The sequence below is a fragment of the Otolemur garnettii genome, unplaced genomic scaffold, assembly GCF_000181295.1.
Source record: "Otolemur garnettii isolate 467f Iridium unplaced genomic scaffold, OtoGar3 scaffold00018, whole genome shotgun sequence".
Lineage (NCBI taxonomy): Eukaryota > Metazoa > Chordata > Mammalia > Primates > Galagidae > Otolemur > Otolemur garnettii.
This window is the reverse complement of record NW_003852413.1, coordinates 5,714,177-5,721,586: the sequence shown is the minus strand read 5'-3', so window position 1 is coordinate 5,721,586 and position 7,410 is coordinate 5,714,177. Positions and strand designations below refer to the sequence as shown.

The window sequence follows — 7,410 nt, the reverse complement described above, 5'->3', positions numbered from 1 at the left end:
ATATATATATATATATATATATGTTGGCTGGGCACTGTGACTCACACCTGCAATCCTAGCACTCTGGAAGGCCAAGGTGCAAAGACAGCTTGCGCTCAGGAGTTTGAAACCAGCATGAGCTAGAGCGAGACCCCATCTCTAAAAATAGCTGGGCACTGTGGTGGGAGGCTGAGGCAAGAGGATCACTTGTGCCCAAGAGTTTGAGGTTGCTGTGAGCTATGATACCATGCACTCTACTGAGGGCAACAAAGAAAGATTCTGTCTTTAAAAAAAAAAGAAAACAAAGAAATGGAGAGTTGAAATATTCATGTATTATCCAAGGTCTCAGCAAGGTCTCAGGGCTGATGACTAGCACAACCACAATTTGAACACAGCTATGCCTGACTCCCAAAGCCATGCTTTGTCTACTACAGTCACCTCTGCCCCTTCAGGGCAAGTCTACAGGCTGTTCTGATCCGAGGAATCTGAGTGGAGTGCAGGGAGTCTGAAACTTATATCACCACCACAAACAATACTGTGCGGGTAGTGGAAGCTGGTCACAACTCCCAGATCACCCCCTTATGCTTAGGTAGCTATGAGTAAAAAAGCACACCTAATGGCACACTCCTTGCAAATTTCAGTGGGAGCATCCTTGGTGTTCTCAGAAAAAAGTTTTCTTGAAGCATGACAAAATCCTTTTGTCTGTAAAATCTAAGAGCCCTGCAGATGATACAAGCATACACCTAGTATAAGGTGGTGTCTGAGAACACTGCCAGCAGCCACGGCAGCAGCAACAGACATGTTGGTCCCTGTCCCCAACTGCCCCAGATGCTCAAAGAAGGCTACTGACAGCACAGTGATTTCTCCCCTAAATTACTCTCAAAGGACAAACACATTTACCCATTATTCTGCCTCTCACTGTCCTGAACACTGAACTAGGCCTGGGGCACTGTGATAGGCCAAGTTCTATCTGTGTAGGGCCCCATGCACGACAAAGCTTGCCACTGGTACCCTGTACACTTGGTTACAACATCCTCCCAGGACCAGCCTGATGAGATAGGCCCGAACCTGAGAACAATTTAAATCCCAGGCACCTCACAGCCCATAGTGGGAGTACAGTTTGGGCTCAGCCAGAAGCCCTGTGTGCGAGCTGAGCAAGCTCTTCTATGGCCTCTTACTCATCCGTACTCCTCAGCGTCCTCTTAACGTGCACCTCACATCGACAAAGCGCCACCTGGTGACCAAAGGCAAAACTGCCAGACTAGATCCTCACCCGAAAGAAAGGGCCCACGGGGGCTCCCACGGTGTGTGTGTGTCTATATATGTACAAATCAGCGGTGCGTCCTGGGTTTGGTTTTTTACCTTTCTGATTTCAAATATCCTGTTCAACTGCCCCATGGCTGCACTCATTTTTGTTGCAGAAGATTTGGTCACAGTGCATATGAGGTAATAGACCATCTTCCTCCATCTGTAAATCATTAGGCAATTCCCCCTAGTCCTTAAGAAAGACTAATCCCGGCCTCCTGGTGCTCACCACAGGCTGTGTCCTCACACGGTGTATAAAGAGGAGGCAGAATGAACCCAGCCCATGCACACCCCAGCCCTGGCCCCAGGCCTGGTCTGTACTGTGAACAGGGGAACATGGAGTTGGATTAAAAAAAAAAAAATAAGGGAGACTAATCCATTCATAAAAATAACCTCAATAAAAATATTTTTAAAAGGTATATAATTTGCCCTCATTTGCTATTAGATGCGGGCCTGATCATAGCCACATGGCATAAATAAATGAAAACTATGAAAATTCTCAGATAAAGTACTGCCATTGTATACTTCCATTGGGGTGTGTGTGTATGTTTTCTTTTTTGGACTACTTTATATTAGTCATTATGCTCTGGCTTTTAATCCACTTACCTAATACTTCCTTGGGAGACAGGTCAGCATTATTAAAGATAATTAACAACGTGGGCAAAACAAGACGGTATGTGACATTTTTCTGTGATTACACAGAGGAGCAGTCACAGCATCTACATCTGCTTTTCTGTCCACTATTTAGCTGGTTAACCTCTAACTCAGTGATACTCAAACTTGATGGAGCCAAGAATAACATGGGGGTGCTTTAAAAAACTGTAGATTCTGGGGCCCTGCTGCCAGAATACTGATTTAGCTCATTTGGGGTAGGGATAGGAATCTGCATTTTCTTTTCCTTTTTTTGAGACAGAGTTTCACTGTCACCCTGGATAGAGTGCCCTTGCTCAGGTTGGTTTAGAACTCCTGAGTTCAAGCAATCCACCTGCATTGGCCTCCCAGAGTGTGGGGATTACAGGGTGAGCCACACACCTGGCCTAGGAATCTGTATTTTAATAAACACCCCCTCTGATGCAGGTGAATCAGAGACTATACTAAAAGAAAAAGGGTTGTTATTCTTCACTTAATAATGTTTCATAACATCCCAAAATAAATTTACCTAAAGTTCCTTTTAAAACATTAAAAAATGGGCCAGCATAGTAGTTCACGCCTATAACCCTGCACTCTGGGAGGCCACAGAGGGTGGATTGCCTGAGCTCAGGAGTTCAAGACCAGCCTGAGCAAGAGCAAGACTCAATCTGTCTACTAAAAATAGAAAAAACTAGCTAGGTGTTGACATGGGCGCCTGTAATCCCAGCTATGTGGGAGGCTGAGGCAAGAAGATCACTTGAGGCTCAGCTCCTATATCACAGTGGCTACAGTGCCAGCCACATACACGAAGGTGGCAGGTTTGAACCCGGCCCAGGGCCAGCAAACCAACAATGACAACTGCAACAACAACAACAAAATAGCCAGGTGTTGTGGTGGGCACCTGTAGTCCCAGCTACTTGGGAGGCTGAGGCAAGAGATCGCTTGAGCCCAAGAGTTGGAGGTTGCTGTGAGCTGTGACGCCACAGCACTCTACTGAGGGTAACACAGTGAAACTCTATTTCAAGCAAAAAAGAAGATCGCTTGAGCCCAAGAGTTTGAGGTTGTTGTGAGCTATGATATCCCAGGGAACCAAAGTGAGACTCTGTCTCAAAAAAAAAAAAAAAAAAGAAAGAAAGAAAGAAAGAAAAAAGGAAAGAAAGAAAATTAAAAAATGTCTTCTCAGTTAAAAAAGTAATACATGTCTTTTATGGAAAAGTCCTGTTGTAACAGAACTAGAACTAGAGAAGGTAGGAAAGTAAAAATTGCCCATAATCTTATCCTAAGCACATTATAACAGATATACATTTTTAAATTTAATTTTTAATATTTTTGCAAAAGTGGGATCATACTGTGTTTACTGTTTCCTTCTCCTTCTTTCTCTTTCACTTAACAATGCATCTGCCCTATGAGCTGAACTTCATTATTTTAAAAAACTTTTTGTTACCCTTCCCCAACTACTAGTTTTGGCATCCACTGCTGGGGAGTTTGCCTCCTGGTGGTTTTCTGTTCTCATCATTCCATCTACATTTATTAACTGGAATTCTACTGCAGGGAGGGGCTGTCCCTTTTCTTTCACTCATTTATTCAACTGTTTATAAATTATGTACTATTTATTTCTATAACTTATATTCATTTTTTGCTTAAGCAAAAACAAGAAAATCCTGAAAGGGAAAAAAATCTGCTTCTAAAGAGAAAGGAAATCATTTTAGATAATTTATAAGTTAAAAGAGAAAAGTGCAGGCAGTGCCTGTGGCTGAGTGAGCAGGGCGCCGGCCCCATATACCGAAGGTGGCGGGTTTGAACCTGGCTCTGGCCAAACTGCAACAAAAAATAGCTGAGTGTTGTGGTGGGCACCTGTAGTCCCAGCTACTCCGGAGGCTGAGGCAAGAGAATCGCCTAAGGCCAAGAGCTGGAAGTTGCTGTGAGCTGTGATGCTACAGTACTCTACCGAGGGTGACAAAGTGAGACGCTGTCTCTTAAAAAAAAAAAAAAAAGGAGAAAAGTGCTCGTTTTATTCATTGGATAGACATGCAATATTTGTGCTAAAGAACCAAACAATAGTTACTATGGAGACCAACGTATGGGATCATGTCAATAACTTATTTATGGTACTACATAAACCCTTTCTTTAATAGATTTTAAGGCCTTTATGTTTGAGTTCCGGCTCTTTTGATGGCTGGTTATTTTCCCAGATTTCTCTACTTCCCCTCTTCTCAGATAGGTAACAGGTCCCTGGCTAACCAGTGGATATCTTTAGGCTGCTGCTGCTTTAGAACATTCCCTTATAGTAGCATCAGAGGAGAACAGTTTAGTCTCTGCCTGAATGCTGCAAGGTGAATACAGATTTGCCTATTTAACCAGCTGCAGCCTGTGACAGACTGTGTTGTACGCACTGTAGACCAGACAACAATGATCTATATTAATTACGGCAAAACCTCTTTTCACTAATTCTCCACCCAATCCTCAACGGGAGGCAATTACCAGTTTAGAAAGACCAGTCATAACAAATATAACAAAGCTGACAAGATGCAATACATTCTCTTCCCTCAAATCAGAGATGTGAGGAAGACCAAGAGGGTGCCACAGATGACCTTGAACATAAAAATGCCTTGTATTCAGATTTCACTACCAAAGAAATCAATCCAAAAGAGCTAGTTTATTTATTTACTTTAGAGATAGGGTCTCATTCTGTCGTCCAGGCTGGAGTGCAGTGGCACCATCATAGCTCACTGTAACCTCTAATTCCTGGGCTCAAGTGATCCCACCTCAGCTTCCCTAGTAGCTGGGACTATAGGCATGCATCACCATACTCGGCTAATTTTTAAATTATTTTTTAAGAGATGGAGTCTTACTGTGTTGCCCAGGCTGGTCTCTAACTCCAAGTCTCAAATGATGCTCCCACCTTGACCTCTCAAAGTGCCAGGATTATAGGCACAACCCTGGTACCTCACCAGCAGTCTGTTTATAGTGTGTTAACGCCTCTACTAGGTCTTGTGGTAGAAAGTGCATAAGACCGATGTCATGACTATATGACATCATACTTAATATTGACTTTTTCCAAATATTTAATTAAGCAATTAAATTAACAATTGCCTAATTAACCAATTCCCTAACTTATCACCCTTCTTATCTTCCCCCTAACAGATAAGAAGAGTAGGAAAACCCACCTCAGAGTAAAGCACACATCATATGATTGACAGATCTTGCTAATGACTATCACAGACCCATTTTCTTTTTCTCCATATGGTTTAAGCCCTGACTCATCCTTTGTGAACATGGAGACAAGCCAATGTGCTCAGCAGCACTCTGACATCAAATGCACCCACGTGGCTATGTGAACTGCTTACTTACATGACAAAATCTACTCTTCTTCTAGGCCCCCACAAATGGGAAGCCTCCCTTCCCATCAGACTAAAATGTTCTACTTAATCATACTGTGCTTTAGGCTGGGCATGGTGGCTCATGCCTGTAATCCTAGCACTCTGAAAGGCTGAGGCAGGTGGATTGCTTGAGCTCAAGAGTTGGAGACCAGCCAACAACCCAAAAAACTAGCTCAGCATTGTGGCAGATGCCTGTAGTCCCAGGTACTTGGGAGGCTAAGGCATGAGAATTGCTTAAGTCCAAGAATTTGAGGTTGCTGCGAGCTGATGCCACGGCACTCTACCCAGGGTGACCTAGTGAGACTCTGTCTCAACAAAAACAACAAAAAAATCATTCTGTGCTTCTAAAATAAAACTACCTTTCTGAAGATGAGCTGTTTTTAGATGCAAAGGATTTTGCCTAACACCAGCTAATTAAGTAGAGTTAAAAAGGACAGGGGCGCTTTTAGCAAAGCAGATATAGTCATCTTTTCCCTCCAGTGAATTGGTAAATAATGACTAATGGTCAGCGACTACTCCTTTCAGACAAGCGACCCATTCTCAACGTCTCACTTCCTGATTTCATCTGGTCTGAAGACTCAGCTCACAAATAAGAATCTATTAATACTTTGAAGCAAGAGATTTTGAGATGCATTGATACTGTATGTGCAGAAAATGCTCAGAGAGGTAAGCACCAATATCAGCCAAAATAAGTATTTAAAAATATGCAACCTACATATTTTTTCCAAAGAAGGATACAGATGTTCTAATGCCACCAAGTATTAGTTTTCTAGATTTTTTAAATGCAATTTTATTTTATTTTATTTCATTTATTTTGGACACAGAGTCTCATTTTGTCACCCTTGTAGACTGTCGTGGCGTCAAAGCTCACAGCAACCCCCAACTCTTGGGCTCAAGCAATTCTCTTGCCTCAGCTTCCTGAGTAGCTGGGACTCCCCTGCCACAACACCTGGCTATTTTTAGAGACGAGGTCTCACTCTGGCTCACACTGGTCTCAAACCTGTGAGCTCAGATAATTCACCCATCTCAGCCTTCCATGGTGCTAGGATTATAGGCAGGAGTCACTGCCCCTGGCCCTTTATTTTATTTTTTGAGACAGAGTTTTACTTTGTTGCCCTTAGAAGAGCACAGTGGAGTCCTAGCTCACAGCAACTTCAACTCTTGGGCTCAAGTGATTCTCTTGCCTCAGGCTAGCTGGGATTATAGGTGCCCGCCACAATACCCAGCTATTTTTAGAGACAGGGGGTCTCACTCTTGCTCAGGCTGGTCTTGAACTCCTGAGCTCAAGCAATCCACCTGCCTCGGCTTCCCAAAGTGCTAGGATTACAGTGTGAGCTACCTCACCCAGCCTTTTCCCAGATATTTTAAAATAGAGGCATTTTTAATAAGCCAGTTACAAAAACAGACGACAGGACCAAATCTTCCCCATTCCACATTTCAAAAACAAAAAAATAAGGCTGGGTATAGTGGCTCACACCTGTAATCCTAGTGGGTGGATTGCTTAAACTCAGGAGTTCCAGCCTGAACAAGGGCAAGATCTTGTCTCTACTAAAAATAGAAAAACTAGCTGGGTGTTGTAGTAGGTGCCTATAGTCCCAGCTGATCAGGAGGCTGATGCAAGAGGATCACTTGAGCCCAAGACTTTGAGGTTGCTATGATGACATGGCACTCTCCCAGAGTGACAGAGTGAGAGTCTGTTTCAAAAAAAAACCCAAACATATAAAATATTAACTTATGGACTCTACAACTACCTGTGTAATATGCAAAATTAATTACAAGAGTAGTCAAAGTCTCCTCTAATACTCTTGTAGGGAAAATACACTCTGAAGTGTACTAGGCTATAAATCTCAGCTCTGGCTTGAGAAAAAGAATAACAGTAGGAAAAATAGAAATAGTTACATTTATAAGTCAATCAAATACAGAATTCAGGCCCAGCGCCTGTGGCTCAAGCAGCTAAGGTGCCAGCCACATACACCTGAGTTGGTGGGTTTGAATCTAGCCCGGGCCTGCCAAACAACAATGACGGCTGCAACCAAAATATAGCCGGGCATTGTGGCAAGCACCTGTAGTCCCAGCTACTTGGGAGGCAGAGGCAGGAGACTCGCTTGAGCCCAGG

At 43.1% G+C, this 7,410-nt stretch overlaps 1 protein-coding gene and 1 non-coding gene across 2 annotated transcripts in view; one reads left to right on the top strand and one right to left on the bottom strand.

Moving 5' to 3' along the window:
- The window catches only part of RNF157 (ring finger protein 157), a 102,274-nt gene that overhangs the window by 35,781 nt on the left and 59,083 nt on the right, over positions 1-7,410 (bottom strand). The gene's annotated exons all lie outside the window — the stretch shown is intronic.
- LOC111724043 lies at positions 1,497-1,624 on the top strand. The gene has a single exon (XR_002772418.1). It is a non-coding gene; the product is annotated as a small nucleolar RNA SNORA51 (small nucleolar RNA).